A 16,886-nucleotide genomic window follows, 5' to 3' on the forward strand; every position below is an offset into this window, starting at 1 on the left:
CTTTTCTCTCCTTCGTGGTTTTAACTGTTTATAGAAGATATATAGTGAAGGGAATTATTTTTACAAATTCATCCTATAGCTGCCATAATAAAAATAACAAGAGTGATACAAAAAGTACAGTTGTATCTTACAGTATTGAGCAGTTGCCAAATGGCAGGCACTATGTCTTGAGTTTTGAATGTATTTTCTCAGCAAATCTTCACATTAATCCTATAAATTAATTATAGTTATTATCCTAATGTGTAGATGAAAAAACAAGCCCAGTGAGATGACATAATTTGCCTAAGGTCACAGAGTTCATTACTAAGCACTAATTAATTCTCTTAGGTTTTCTAGATACACAATTGTATCATTTATAAAACATGACAATTTTGTCTCCTCTTCCCAAGGGCTATGTGTTCAATTTTTGTTCTACACTTAACTGAACTGGTCATAATTATATTACAATGTTAAGTAATTATTCTCACTTAAATACTTCTAAACCCTTTTCCATTCAGTGGATATGATGATGCTGTTGTCAATGGCAATAATGATCACAATAATCCCTAACACTTACTGTGAACCCAGGCAGTCTGAGTCTAGAATTCATATTCTCAATTACACAACTAATTCAAGAGCTGCTGCGCCTTATTATAGCATGTTCCAGGCCACTCTAGCATGATCCACATGTTTCAAACCTTCTCCACCACCTCCCTTCAGTTTTCTGGCTTTGTAGCCAGAGTTCATCTCTAAGTCTAGCCCCAGTTAGGTTGGTGATCCTGTTTACCATGAATCTAATCTGGTACTTTCTTATGACATACTTCTAGTAATGATCCCTTGGCTGTACCCAGTGAACTTAAATAAAGAGGTGACCCATCTGTGTCCTCTCTAGACCTCAGAACCCCATCCTATATAAGTCCAGTTTCCTTTTACCAACAGATGAAGTCTCTCTCAACATTCCTTTCAAATATCTTTGAAAACAGAAAATAAGGAATTTCAAGAATTTTTATTCATCAAAACCCCATAATATCTATGCCAGCATGGTGGTGCACAGCTGTAGTCCAAGCTACTCTGAGGCTGAGATCAGAGGATCACTTGAACCCAGGAGTTCAAGGCCAGCCTGGGAAAAGTAAAGAGACCTCTCCTCCCCATGTCTCTAAAAAATAAAAATATTGAAAGCCCCGATGTCCAATGTCAGAAAGATCAAGGAGAAAGTGATACTTTTCTACACTACACTTCTAAATTCTTTTTAAAGGGCAATTTGACAATGCATGTAAAAAATTTTGCATATTCCTTGACTCAGAAATCTTACTTATTGGTCTCCTTCTCCTCTGCCCCTGTCACCACCCCTGTCCTGGAGAAGAAGCCATATTTTGTCTCCCTCAATGGGTGAGACAGAGGCAACGCGGGCACCATGATCCTGGCTCTGCCTTCCGGCGACCCGGAGCTCATTGCTCTCATCCTGGAGCAGCTCAAGAGCCAGGCCTGTTTGGCAGCTTCTGTCGATGCTGCCTGGCCCCTGTGGACACCAAGCCAGCTTACCAAAACCGGAGGCGGAAAGCTGAGCGTTCGGTGTCCACACACCTGGATGAGCAGGACTAGAATCTTATGATGCGCAAAAGCCTATTGCAAAATGGTCAGAGGCAGAGTGAGGTTCAGTCAGGGACATTGGAAGCTGGAGAAGACAGGGTTATTTCTCAGGCAGAGGATCCAAAATTATACCACATCCTCAGGCCACCAATGGAACAAGCAAATCAAGAGTTCCTGGGTGCCCAGAAGACAGCAACGGTGCCAGCGCCCCCTTTAGAGCCCGCAGACCAGGACCCTCCAGCTCCAGCCCAGGGCGGTTCTCAGGAACATGCCCAACCCCTTTTGAAAGCTCTATTTAATTATTGGTGAAGAAGTGACTTTGGTTACATAAGAGTGCAACTTCAGAATGAAGATAGGCCAAGGTCTCACTGATTTCAAGATTTCAGCCTTGGCTGTGGGCAGTGTCCAGTTTGAATGGTGAGCAAGTTTGGCAGTGGGAATGTTGACCAATTTGTCCTCTGCATTATGCTGCCATTTGGCCAGCCTGTCCAAGGATACAACACCTGGTAGACACTACAGAGAGATAAAGAAACACTATAGTACCTGGGATTGTCCTAAAACAGATTTTTATACTTGAACATGGAGACTCTGTGTGGACTTTAGCGTTTGTACTCTGGAATACACCAAAGCTACAGTTTGAGAGAACGTAACTAGTCCCAAAGATAATTTCAAAGAACAGTAACAATATAAAGGACAGCCGGGAGTAGGTATTTGACGGTGCTTATTTGATATTGTTTCTCAGAGTTGCAAACTGGAATGTAGAAACCACTAGCATCAGATATCTAGAAAGTTGTTATGACCTTCTTGTACATGAATTTTCTAGCCAGTTTCCTTTCCCTTGTAAGAGGTGACAAAACATGGAACCCTAGAATGTGTGAGGAAGCTCGGACGTTAGGTATAAAGAAAAACATTTGCAGCTAGGCACAGTGGCTCACGCCTGTGATCCCAGCACTTTGGGAGGCCAAGGTGGGTGGATTGCCTGAGGTCAGGAGTTTGAGACCAGCTGGACAACATGATGAAACTCCGTCTCAACTAAAAATACAAAAATCAGCAGGGTGTTATGGCACGCGCCTGTAATCCCAGCTACAGAGGCTGAGGCAGGAGAATCGCTTGAACCCAGGAGGCAGAGGTTGCAGTGAGCCGAGATCACACCACTGCACTCCAGCCTGGGCGACAGAACAAGATTCTGTCTCAAAAAAACAAAAGAAAAGCATTTGCAGGCTCTCTGTCCAGGGCCTCTCCTGTCCTGCAAGGGCTAGTGAGTCTGGGGTGTGTTTAGTTTATTCTCATGTTTGCATTTTTTAAGAAAAGTGAGTGGTCAATAAATGGCTTAAGATTTATAATAAGGTCGAGCTGGGTGGCTCACACCTGTAATCCCAGCACTTTGGCAGGCTAAGAGGGGGGCAGATAACCTGAGGTCAGGAGTTCGAGACCAGCCTGGCCAACATGGTGAAACCCTGTCTCTACTAAAAATACAAAAATTAGCTGGGCGTGGTGGCGCACCCCTGTAATCCAACTACTCAGGAGGCTGAGGCAGGAGAATCGCTTGAACCCAGGAAGCAGAAGCTACAGTGGGCCAAGATCGTCCCATTGCACTCCAGCCTGGGCGACAAAGCAAGACTTTGTATCGAAACAACAACAACAACAAAAAGATTTATAATAAAATCAAATAAAATTTGATACTCTTTTTAAAAATAGAAATCTCACTCTGAATTTATCCTAGGTAAATCATTATGGATAAGCACAAATATATTTTTACAAAGATGTTTATTTAAATACTATCTATAGTGGTTAAAATTTTGTAGCACTCTAGATGTCCAGCAAGGTTTTGTTTGTTTGTTGTTGTTGTTGTTGTTGTTTGTTGTTCATTGTTTGTTTGTTTTGAGTAGGAGTCTCGTGCTGTGGCCTGGTCTGGAGTGCAGTGGTACAATCTCAGCTCACTGCAACCTCCACTTCCCGGATTCAAGCTATTCTCCAGCCTCAGCCTCCCAAGTAGCTGGGACTACAGGCACGAGCCACCGAGTCTGGCTAATTTTTGTATTTTTAGTAGAGATGGGGTTTCGCCATGTTGGGCAGGCTGATCTCGAACTCCTGACCTCAGGTGATCCGCCTGCCTCAGCCTCCCAAAGTGCTGGGATTACAGGCATGAGCCACCGCCCCAGCCCTGTTTGTTAAATAAATTCTACTACAACCAGAGAAATATTTCATTACGTGGAAACGTTTGTGATACACTGTTAGATTAAAAAAGTATATCACAACTCAACATGTAAAGTATAATCCCATTTGTGTTTATATAACTATATCTATTTTTGTCTATATAACTGTTATTGTAAATTTAGCTACCTATTCGTGTATATATCTATCATTATTGAGATCACACAAAACAAAAATAGATATTTCCAAATATTCATTTCTCAATAATGGAATTATTAAGAAATATGTTATATTTCTTCTTTTTGTTCACTGTTTTCTGAATTTTCTACAATTGACATATATCACTTTTGGAATAGTAAAATGGTTACTCTGGCTGGGTGCAGTGGCTCATGCCTGTAATCCTAGCACTTTGGGAGACCAAGGTAGGAAGATCCCTTGAGCCCAGGAGTTCAAGACCAGCCTGGGCAACATAACAAGACCCCATCTCTACAAAAAAAAGTGGGGAGTTATTCTTAACAGCTTTTTGTTAGTTAAGCTAAAGGCAGAGAGACAAAAAATATAGGGCTTACATATGATCGAAGTTGGTTTTTTTTTCCTCTCCCCAAATTGTCTATCGGTGAAAGGGCCCAGTGTTACAATGAAGCTGTACTCCACAAAGTTACTCAGGGATCCTGGTTTTGTGCTACTGTTATCTAGGTTGGTGTCTTTTCCACGTGGTAGAAGCTGGCTAACTTCCACTTCCACATTCCAGCCCAGAGGAAAATCCAAGGTAAGTAGATATTTCTTTAAGGGGATGACCTGGAAGTTGCACACTTCATTTTCATTCACCATTGGCTTGAACCTAGTCATGTGACCACATCAGTCAAGAAGGCAGGCTGGGATCTGTAGTCTCCGGCTGTCAGCCATGTACAGCTGTCCCTTGGTATCCACGGGGGATTGGTTCCAGGATGCTACCTCAGAAACTAAAATGTGCAAATGCTCAAGTTCATTATATAAAATGGCATAGTATTTGCATATAACCTGTGCATACCCACCTGCATACTTGTAATCATCTTTAGATTACTTATAATATCTAATGCAATGCGAATGCTATATAAATAGTTGTTATACTATATTGTTCAGTACAGATGCAACTACAGTAGGCCTAACTACATTTTCTATCCACAGTTGGTTGAATCTGCGCATACAGAACCCATGGAAACCCAGGGCCAACTGTGTGTGTGTGTGTGTGTGTGTGTGTGTGTGTGTGTGTGTGTGTATTCAGCTAAAATTTAGGGGGAAGGGATTATTACTAAAGATGACTAGGAATAGTGAGAGATGGACTCATTGGACTCTTGTTTAGATATTAAAAATCTAGCCGGGCGCGGTGGCTCACGCTTGTAATCCCAGCACTTTGGGAGGCCGAGGCGGGCGGATCACGAGGTCAGGAGATCGAGACCACGGTGAAACCCCGTCTCTACCAAAAATACAAAAAATTAGCCGGGCGTGGTGGCGGGCGCCTGTAGTCCCAGCTACTCGGAGAGGCTGAGGCAGGAGAATGGCGTGAACCCGGGAGGCGGAGGTTGCAGTGAGCCGAGATCGCGCCACTGCACTCCAGCTCGGGCGACAGAGCAAGACTCCGTCTCAAAAAAAAAAAAAAAAGATATTAAAAATCTAGGCTGGGCGTGGTGGCTCACGCCTGTAATCCCAGTACTTTGGGACACCAAGGCAGGCGGATCACCTGAGGTCCAGAGTTTGAGACCAGCCTGGCCAACATGGTGAAAACTCATCTCTACTAAAAATACAACAATTAGATGGGCGTGATGGCAGATGCCTGTAATCCCATCTACTTGGGAGGCTGAGGTAGGAGAATCTCTTAAACGTGGGAGGCCAAGGTTGCATTGAGCCGAGATCGTGCCATTACACTCCAGCTTGGGTGACAAGAGCAAAACTCCATCTCAAGAAAAATTTAAAAATAAATAAAAATGTACAATAGTTATAATACTGTGATTCTGGCACAGGAATAAATAAAAAGACTAGGACAACCATAAATATACTGGAATTCATATAAGATTAAAGCATATAAATTAAGAGGGAGGAAAATAAACTCAATAATGTTGAGAGAATTGGAAAACCATTTGGAAAAAACAAAGTTAGATTAAATTACAAAATTCATTCCACATAAAGACTTAACTTTCTGTAGGGAAATATAGATGAAAATGGCAACCAGATTATGACCCCTGCTTTAGTTGGTTTCCCATTCTACAGATTTCTGGATCTTATTGAGAATAATTGTCTTTTCCTTGACCTTCAGCAACCAGAACTGCAAACCATACACCACATATAGAAGACACCATGCTTATATTAGGTCAGGAGAATGCTTTCTATTTTTGTGTTTTTGTTGGTTAGCTGGTTGGCTAGTTGGTTTTTTCTGTCCTTTCTTATGAAGCAGTCTTTTTTATGTTGATCTTCTTTTTGTTAATCTCCTTTATTGATAGATAAAATGCACAAAACTAATAATCCACATAATGACTTCTAATTCCTATCACTGGACTACCCTAAGTGTGTATCTGATTCTATATGCTCCATATAAAAATTAGTCTCTAACTCAACAAGAAAAAAGCAGGCTGGGCACAGTGGCTCATGCCTGTAATCCCAGCACTGGGAGGCCGAGGCGGGTGGATCACCTGAGGTCAGGTGTTCAAGACCAGCCTGGCCAACATGGTGAAACCACTCCTGTACTAAAAATACAAAAATTAGCTGGGCATGGTGGCGCCTGCCTGTAATCCCAGCTACTCAGGAGGCTGAGGCAGGAGAATCACTTGAACCCGGGAGGCAGAGGTTGCAGTGAACCGAGATCGTGCCATTGCACTCCAACCTGGGCAACGGAGCAAGACTCCATCTCAAAAAAAAAAAAAAAAGAAGAAAAAGAAAATAACCTGATTTAAACACGGTTAAAGGACTTGACGTTTCTCCAAAAATGAAATACAAATGGCCAAGAAACATAAAAAGATGTTTAATATCAATAATCATTAGAGAAATGCAAATCAAAACCACAATCAGATTCCCCCTCACACCCATTAGAATAACTACTGTCAAAATAAATAAATACATAAATAAGGACCGGCTTACTCCTGTAATCCCAGCTTTGGGAGGCTGAGGCAGGAGGATTGCCTGAGGTCAGGAGTTTGAGACCAGCTTGGCCAACATGGTGAAACCCTGTCTCTACTAAAATATTAAAAATGCAAAAAATAGCCAGGCATGGTGGTGTGCCCCTGTAATCCCAGCAACTCAGGAGGCTGAAGTGAAAGAATTGCTTGAACCTGGGAGGCAGAGGCTGCAGTGAGCCAAGATCACGCCACTGCACTTCAGCCTGGGAAACAGAGTGAGACTCTGTCTCAAAAAAAAAAAAAAATACATACATACATACATACATAAATAAAATAATTGTTGATGAGGATGTAAAGAAATTGGAAGCCCTATGCATTGGTGGTGGGAAGGTAAAATGGTGCAGCCACTATAGAAAACAGTATGGTGGTTCCTCAAAAAATTAATAAAAATAGAATTACCATGTAATCTAGCAATTCCACTTCTAGGTATATATCTAAAAGAATGAAAGCAGGGCCTCAAAGAGATATTTGCACACCCATGCTCATAGCAGCATTATTCACCATAGCCAAGGGGTGGAAGCAACCCAAATGTTCGTCAATGGATTAATGGATAAACAAAATGGTGTAAATATATAATGGAATCTTATTCAGTCTTAAAAAGAAGGAAATCCTGTCACATGCTATAACATGGATAAATCTTGAGGATATTATGCTAAGTGAAATAAGCCAGTCACAAAAAGACAAGTCCTATATGATTTAACTTACATAATGTATTTAAAATAGTCAAATTTATAGCGACACAAAGTAAAATAGTGGTTTACTAGACACAAAGTAAAATAGAGGTAGAAATAAGGAATTGTTGTTCAATAGGTATAAAGTTTCAATTTTGCAAGATTAAAAATTGCAGAGATCCCTGAATGTAATTAATGCTACAGAACTATACACTTAAAAATAGTTAAGATTGTAAATGTTATATGCATTTTTTTACTACAATTTTTTAAAAAGTTTGAGACCAGGCTGGGCAACAAACTGAGACCTAATCTCTACATTTTTTTTTAATTACCTGGGCAAGGTGGCATTCATCTGTAGTCCCAGCTACTTGGGAGGCTGAGGTGGGAGGATCACTTGAGCCTGGGAGTTTGTGGCTACAATAAGCTATGATCACACCACTGCAGGATATCCAAGAACTGTGGGATAATTACAAAAGGTGTAACATATGCACAATTGGACTTCCTGAAGGAGAAACAAAAGAAATTTTTTAAGTAATAATAGCTAAAAATTTTCCAAAATTAACAAAAGACACTAAATCACGGGTCCAAGAAGTTAAGATAATACCATGCAGGACAAACAACAAAAATTCTGCACCTGGATGTATCACATTCAAACTACATAAAGCCAAAGACAAGTAGAAAGTCTAGAAAGAAGCCAGAGGGTGAGGAAAACCACTTTATGTATAGAGGAATAAGAATAAAAATTGCAGCCGGCACAGTGGCTTACACCTGTAACCCCAGCACTTTGGGAGGCCAAGGTGGGCAAATCACTTGAGGTCAGGAGTTTGAGACCAGCCTGGCCAACATAGTGAAACTCCATCTCTATTAAAAATACAAAAATTGGCCAGGTGTGGTGGTATGCACCTGTAATCCCAGCTACTCAGGAGGCTGAGGCAGGAGAATTGCTGGAACCGGGGACGTGGAGGTTGCAGTGAGCCAGGATCACACCATTGCACTTCAGCCTGGGCCACAGGAGCAAAAAACAAAAAAAAAAGGACAAGAATTGCATTGGCCTTCTCTTCAGAAATCATGCAAGCAAGAAGAGAGTATAATAAAATATTTAAAGCATTGAAAAAGAAAAAGCAGCAACCTAGAATTCTGTATACAGTAAAATTATCCTTCAAAAGTGAAGGAGAAATAAAAACTTTCTCAGACAAATACAAATTGGGGAAATGTATCTCCCATAGATTTGCCTTGCAAGAAATGCTAAAAGAAGTTCTTCAGAGAGAAGGAAACTGTTATAGGTCAGAAACTTGCATCTGTGTAAAAAGAAGTGTTTGAGGGCTGGTGCAGTGGCTCACGCCTGTAATCCCAGCACTTTGGGAGGCTGAGGCGGGTGGATCACCTGAAGTCAGGAGTTCAAGACCCTCCTGGCCAACATGATGAAACCCCATCTCTACTAAAAATACAAAAAATTAGCAGGGTGTGGTGGCAGGAGCCTTTAATCCCAACTACTTGGGAGGCTGAGGGAGGAGAATTGCTGGAACTCGGGAGGTGGAGGTTAGAGTGAGCTGAGATCATGCCATTGCACTCCAGCCTGGGTGACTGAGTGAGACTCTGTCTCAAAAAAAAAAAAAAGTATTTGAGAAATAAAGCATTGAGAAATGAAAGTAAAATAACATATTTTTGTTTTGGTATTCTTAACTGATCTAACAAAAAACAGTCTGTTCAAAATAATAGCAACAATATATTGGATGATTATAGCTTATGGATTAGTGAAATATATGACAACAACATTATAAGGGATGGGAGGGAAGAATTGGGAATACTATGTTATAAGGTACCTGTACCATCCATGAAGTTGTAGAATGTTATTTGAAAGTGGACATATATGTAAATATATATTGCAAAATCTAGGACAAAGACTGAAAACATTTTTAAAGTATAATTGATATACAAAGAAATAAGAAAAAATGGAATCATGTAAATGCTCAAATAAAATCAAACAAGTGGCCAGGCATGGTGGCTCAAGCCTGTAATTCCAGCACTTTGGGAGGACAAGGTGGGTGGATCACTGGAGGTCAGGCAGAGTTTGAGACCATCCTGGCCAACATGGTGAAACCCCATCTCTACTAAAAATACAAAAATTAGTCATGCTTGGTAGTGGGTGCCTGTCATCCCAGCTACTCAGAGGAGGCTGAGGCAGAAAAGTCACTTGAATCCAGGAGGTGGAGGTTGCAGTGAGCCGAGATCATGCCACTGCACTCCAGCCTGGGCAACAGCGTAAGACTCCCTCTCAAAAAAAAAAATAATATTAATAAAACCAAACAAGAAAGAAAAAGAGTGGAAAACAAAAAGGAAACAAAGAATAAGAGCAATGAAATAAAATACACTACAATTAAGGTGCATGTTAATCCAACTATATCAATGATCACTTTGAATGTGAATGGTCTAAATACACTAATTAAAAGACAGAGACTATCAGAGTGGATAAAATAACAACACCCAACTATATGTTGTTTACAAGAAACTCACTTTAAATATGCAGGCACAGGTGAAAAGTAAAAGGATGAATACAGATATGCCACACTAACACTAATCAAAAGAAAGCTATGGTAGCTATGTTAATTTCAGACAAATTATCTCCTGCAATATCTTGGAAGACAGTTCACATGTCAGTCAGGCCCTTAGCCCTTAGTTCTAGGAGGGGTGTTTAAGAAATATCAATGTTTATGTATTTTGACTGCTTTTTGCTGCTTTTAGGCAAGTTCTGTGAGACCGATGAACCAAGGCAAGAATTAGCCAGTTGGAAAGCATACTAGAATGGAATACATTTCCTCACAGGAGGGTTTGTAAAGGCTTCTCGAGTGTTCTTTACCAAACCAGACAATGAGAGCCAGCCAGAATAGTAAAGTTGCCTTCCAGCCCAAGGATATTGCTTTATACAGCCTCAGAGTATCCATCATAATATTGCAAGTGTGGAGTTTATGCCACATACCAGCTAGTGAGTAAAAGAGGAAAGTCTTCAGCCTTAAGAACTCTTTCCAAGGCTGGGTGTGGTGGTTCATGCCTGTAATCCCAGCACTTTGTGAGGCCAAGGTGGGTGGATCACAAGGTCAGGAGTTTGAGACCAGTCTGACCAACATGGTGAAAGCCCATCTCTACTAAAAATACAAAAATTAGCTGGGTGTGTTGGTGCATGCCTGTAATCCCAGCTACTTAGGAGGCTGAGGCAGGAGAATCGCTTGAATCTGGGAGGCGGAGGTTGCAGTGAGCAGAGATTGCACCACTGCACTCCAGCCTGGGCGACAGAGCGAGACTCTGTCTCAAAAAAATAAAAAAATAAAAAAATAAATAAAGCACTCTTTCCAGAAAAGATCTATGGCTGTGTTTACTTTACTTGCCCAAATAACTGAATGGAAGAAAATACATCAGAAATAGATTGAGAATGCACAAGACTGGCCTTTAATAATCTGTAGCTCTCCAAGTTCTAAAGCATCCCCTGGAGCCACCCAAACAGAACCTACACAAGAGCATACTCTTCAATGTCACTTTAGATGTGGCTATGGAGGATAACTAATGGAAGAACCTTTCAGAGGCAAAGCCAAGAGACAGAAAGGACAATGAGCAAGGAGATTCCTTGACAGAATCAGCATCAAATGTACTTGGCAATAGTACGTTGGGAAATCTGCAATTTAATCTCAGTAGGAATTTTATCATTGCAGTAGTCCAGTGATTGTTCTTTCCCTCCGTTTCTTTTCTTTCCTGAAAGAGGGCTTTTATTAAGCCATTCCTGATTCACCACTATCTTTTTGGTGGGTGGAGGTGGGAAGAAAGATAACTTGTCTTTTAGAAGATGCTCACCTGAGTCATCGGTGGTCCTGATGAAGAGGACTTAATATCACTGAGGTCCTAGATTTTGAACTGAAGGCAGTAGCTGGATGGAACACTGCATTATTTTACTTGGAAGGGAGAAAAGTATGTTTTATATATAGAAAAAAGAAGGAGGAGCATGAATATTTGGGTAACAAGGAGTGGACTGTAACAGAGACTACTTGTTGTCTCACATGTGCTCTCTTTTTCTCTAGCACATGGCTATTCAACCAAAGGCTATATTTCTTTTATTATTATTATTATTTTTGAGATGGAATCTCACTCTTGTCACCCAGACTGGAGTGCAATTGCGCAATCTTGGCTCACTGCAACCTCCACCTCCCACGTTCAAGAAATTATCTTGCCTCAGCCTCCCGAGTAGCTGGGATTACAGGCACCCGCCACCATGCTCTTCTAATTTTTGTATTTTTAGTAGAGACGGGGTTTCACCATGTTGGCCAGGCTAGTCTCAAACTCCTGACCTCAAATGATCTGCCTACCTCAGCCTCCCAAAGTGCTGGGATTACAGGCATGAGCCACCACGCCCAGCCCAAAGGCTATATTTCTTACACTCCTTAGCAGGTGAGTTTGACAGTGTGACTTGGTTCTAGTCAATGGGATCTGAGGAGAAATTATACACAGTCATGTACCTCATAACATTTTGGTCAAAGACAGACTACGTATATGATGGTGGTCCCATAAGATTATAAGGGAGCTGAAAAATTCCTGTTGCCTTGTGACGTCAAAGCTATCCTAACTTTGTGGTGCAACACATTATTCACATGTTTGTGGTGACGCTGATGCTGGTGTAAACAAATCTACTGTATTTGATGGTACTAGTACTTGATAATAAATGACTAAGTTACGTGTTTATGAATTTACTATACTATGTATATACATATATATATATATATATATATATATATATTTTTTTTTTTTTTTGAGACGGAGTTTGCATCTTGTTGCCCCAGGCTGGAGTGCAATGGCGTGATCTTGGCTCACCGCAACCTCAACCTCCCAGATTCAGGTGATTCTCCTGCCTCAGCCTCCCGAGTAGCTGAGATTACAGGCATGCGCTACCAAGCCCAGCTAATTTTGCATTTTTAGTAGAGACAGGGTTTCTCCATATTGGCCAGGCTGGTCTCGAACTCCCGACCTCAGGTGATCCACCCATCTCGGCCTCCTAAAGTGTTGGGATTACAGGCATGAGCCACCACGCCCGTCTATACTATATTTTTAATTGTTATTTTAGAGTGTACTCTTTCTGGTTATTAAAAAAAAATTAACTGTAAAGCAACCTCTGGCAGGTCCTTCAAGAGGTATTGCAAAAGACGGCATTGTTACCATAGAAGTTGAACACTCCATAAGTGTTACTGCCCCAAAGACCTCTCAGTGGGAAAGATATAAAGGTGAAAGACAGTGATATTGGCCGGGCACAGTGGCTCACGCCTGTAATCCCAGCACTTTTCGACGCCGAGGTGAGCAGATCAGTTGTGGTCAGGAGTTCGAGACTAGCCTGGCCAACATTGTGAAACCCCGTCTCTACTAAAAATACAAAAATTAATTGGGCATGAAGGTGGTCACCTGTAATCCTAGCTACTCAGGAGGCTGAGGCAGGAGAATCGCTTAAACCTGGGAGGCGGAGATTGCAGTGAGCAGAGATGGCGCCACTGCACTCCAGCCTGGGCGACAGAGTGAGACACCGTCAAAAAAAAAAAAAAAAGACAGTGATGTTGATGATCCTGACCCTGTGTAGGCCCAGGCTAATGTGTGTGTTTGTGTTTCAGTTTTTAACAAAAAGCTTAAAAAGTAAAAAAAAAAAAAAATTGATAGAAAAAGCTTATAGAATATGCACGTGAAGGCAGAATACATTTTCTTTTCTTTTTTTTTTTTTTGAGACGGAGTCTTGCTCTGTCGCCCAGGCTGGAGTGCAGTGGCGCGATCTCGGCTCACTGCAAGCTCCGCCTCCCGGGTTCACGCCATTCTCCTGCCTCAGCCTCTCCAAGTAGCTGGGACTACAGGCGCCCGCCACCACGCCCGGCTAATTTTTTGTATTTTTAGTAGAGACGGGGTTTCACCGTGGTCTCGATCTTCTGACCTCGTGATCCACCCTCCTCGGCCTCCCAAAGTGCTGGGATTACAAGCGTGAGCCACCACGCCCGGCAAGAATACATTTTCATAGAGCTGTACAGTGTGCTTGTTTTTAGGCTTAGTGTTGTGACAAAAGTCAAAAAGTTTTTAAAAATTTAAAACTTTATAAAGTAAAAAAGTTATAGTAAGGTAAAGTTAATTTATTACTGAAGAAATAAATTTTAAAGAATAAAGTGTAGCCAAAGTGTATATCATTTATAAAGTCTACAATAGTGTACAGTAATATTTTGTAGGCCTTCCCGAATTCACTCACCACTCACTCACCGACTCACAGAAAGCAACATTCAGTCCTGCAGGCTCCATTCATGTTAAGTGCCCTATATAGGTGTGCCTTTTTTTGTCTTTTTGTTTGTTTGTTTTGAGACGGAGTCTGGCTCTGTCACCCAGGCCGGAGTGCAGTGGCGCGATCTCGGCTCACTGCAAGCTCCGCCTCCCGGGTTCACGCCATTCTCCTGCCTCAGCCTCCCGAGTAGCTGGGACTACAGGCGCCCGCCACCATGCCCGGCTAGTTTTTTGTATTTTAGTAGAGACGGGGTTTCACTGTGTTATCCAGGATGGTCTCTATCTCCTGACCTCATGATCCGCCTGCGTCGGCCTCCCAAAGTGCTGGGATTATAGGCGTGAGCCACCGCGCCCAGCCTTTTTTTGTCTTTTATGCCATATTTTTACTACACATTTTCTAGGTTTAGATAGATCAATACTTACCATTGTGTTGCAATCACCTACAGTACTCATATGGTTACATCACTCCTATTTAGCATAGGAGCAATAGGCCATACTATATGCCTAATGCATGTGGTCGGCTCTAAGTTTGTCTAAGTACACGCCTGACACCTGAAGACACATTTCTCAGAATGTCTCCCCGTCGTTGATGTATATCACATATTGTACTATTGAAAAAATAGGCATGGCTGGGCGTGGTGGCTCAGGCCTCTAATCCCAGCACTTTGGGAAGCCGTGGCAGGAGGGTACCTTGAGCCCAGAGTTCTCAACCAGCCTGGGCACATAGTGAGACCCTGTCACTACAAAAAAAAGTTTTAAGGCTGAGCGCAGTGGCTCACGCTTGTAATCCCAGCACTTTCAGAGGCCAGGGCGGGCAGATCACGAGGTCAGGACATCGAGACCATCCTGGCTAACACAGTGAAACCCCGTCTCTACTAAAAAAATACAAAAAATTAGCCGGGCTTGATGGCAGGCGCCTGTGGTCCCGCTACTCAGGAGTTACTGAGGCAGGAGAATGGCGTGAACCGAGGAGGCGGAGCTTGCAGTGAGCCGAGATCGTGCCACTACACTCCGGCCTGCACAACAGAGCAAGACTCCCATCTCAAAAAAAAAAAAAGAGTTTTAAAAATTAGCTGGGTGTGGTGGTGCACACTTGCAATCCCAGCTACTCGGGAGACTGAGGCAGGAGGATCAATAGAGCCCAGGAGGCCAAGGCTGTAGTGAGCTATGATCACACCACTGCACTCCAGCCTGGGTGACAGAGCAGTGCTCTGTCTCAAAAACAACAAAACAAAAAAAGGCACACCTGCCCTAGTTTCTTCCTCTCTTTCCAGTGGCCTAAATGTTGAGAGGTAGAGAGAACTAAAGCAGCTATCTTAAACTAAAGAGGGCAGCCACGATGGAGTGACAATACAGAAGTGGTCTGCGTCACCAACATTGTTGAGCTTCCGCCGCCCTGGAGTGCTTATGTTCACACTGTGACACAGAGACAAGTCAAATTCTTTCACGTTTATTTGGGTCTATGTGAGAGCAACTCAAGCTGCGACCTAATTAATGTAGGTTTATGATCAAGTACATATCTCATTGTATTGTAGCTATTTCTCTAATTATGATTATTTTATTATAAGTAATCATCAGTAATAATATCAGCAAAGTAAGTTTTTTTTTTTTAATGTCAGATGGGTGATGTGCCAACATTTGAGGGAGGCATATCTCACACGAGAGTGTGAAAACACAATCATCATGTTATTAACTACAAAGGATCACATGCAGTTAAGTTTTTACTGTAATCCAAGGGTGGGAAGTTCAGCCACACCTTGCAGGATCTGAAACAGGAAATAGAGAAGCCATCAGTAACTGAGGTCATTCTCACATCAGCTTCTGCAAACCAGATTTCTCTCGTGTGATATTGTGAAATACAACTTGGTCTTCTACCCATTTCCTAGCAAGCAACTTCTAAAATCCTTGGAATCTCCTTGTGTGCTAATGAGTTGACCTTTCGGTGGGTGGGTAGGGGCTACTGGATAGCCCCAGGATAGTGGTTGCCACATGATTACAGGGTAGGAACTTTCAGCCCCACCCCCAGCCTCGGGGAGGAGAGAGTAGCTGAAGTTTGAGTTGTTCACCAATGGCCAATGATGTAATCAATCATGCCTACTTAATGACCCCTCCATAAAATCCCCAAAGGATAGAGGTTGGAGAGCTTCTGAGTTGCTTAACACTTGGAGGTGTTGGGAGGGTGATATGCCTGGAGCAGGCACGGAAGCTCTGCACCCCTTCCCCATACCTTGCCCTATGCATCTCTTCCATCTGGCTGTTCATCTGTATCCTAATATCCTTTATAATAAACAGGTAAACATAAGTAAATGTTTCCCAAAGGTCTATGAGCTGCTCTAGCAAATTAATCAAACCTGTGGAAGGGGTATGGGAACCCTGATGTATAGCCAGTTGGTCAGAAGTATTGGTTACAACCTACTACTTGTGATGTCTGAAGTCGGGCAGTCTTGTGGGACTGAACTCTCAACCCGTGAGGTCTGATGCTACCTTCAGGTAGATGGTGTCAGAATTGAACTGAATTCTAGAGGATGAAACTGCCTTTGCAAAATTATGACGGCAAACGTGACATGGCTAACTCCATCTTGCTTCTATCCTCACAGACTGGCTGTCCTTGCTCACACCTGGGCATAGGCCAAGCTAACCACGGGAGAAATTCAGTTTATAGTTTATGTGATGATGGCTCTTTCCAAAAACTAAACTACGCTTGTAAAACTGATGAACAGCATGAAGTTAGGAGGATGAGAGGGGCCTGAATTCTACTAAGATGTGGGAGTAGTTAAATAATTACCAGCCATTATTCAGAAAGTCACAAGATTTGCAACTTCCCCAACTAATCCTGTAAGTAAATAACATCATTATTGCAGAGCCTAAGATTTGGCCTTTTGGGAGGTCTTTTCAGGCTTTTGCATGTCTAAGTACTGGATGGCCCCACCCAGACCAGTGACTCCTCTGGTGAGCCCCACCCAGAAGCCAACACAGCATACAAGGACTGTGTTCCACACCCCTATGATTGCATCCCCAGCCAATCCGCATGGCCCCTTCCCTAGCCTCCTGCCTACCA

General features: G+C 42.3%; 1 pseudogene; it reads right to left on the reverse strand.

Annotated features, from left to right (window-relative positions):
• Positions 1 to 15,441: 15,441 nt before the first annotated feature.
• On the reverse strand, positions 15,442 to 15,532 carry LOC116470113 (small nucleolar RNA U13; annotated as a pseudogene).
• Between the last annotated feature and the right edge of the window lie 1,354 nt (positions 15,533 to 16,886).

This window comes from Hylobates moloch, unplaced genomic scaffold (assembly GCF_009828535.3).
Source record: "Hylobates moloch isolate HMO894 unplaced genomic scaffold, HMol_V3 SCAFFOLD_5, whole genome shotgun sequence".
Classification (NCBI taxonomy): Eukaryota; Metazoa; Chordata; class Mammalia; order Primates; family Hylobatidae; genus Hylobates; species Hylobates moloch.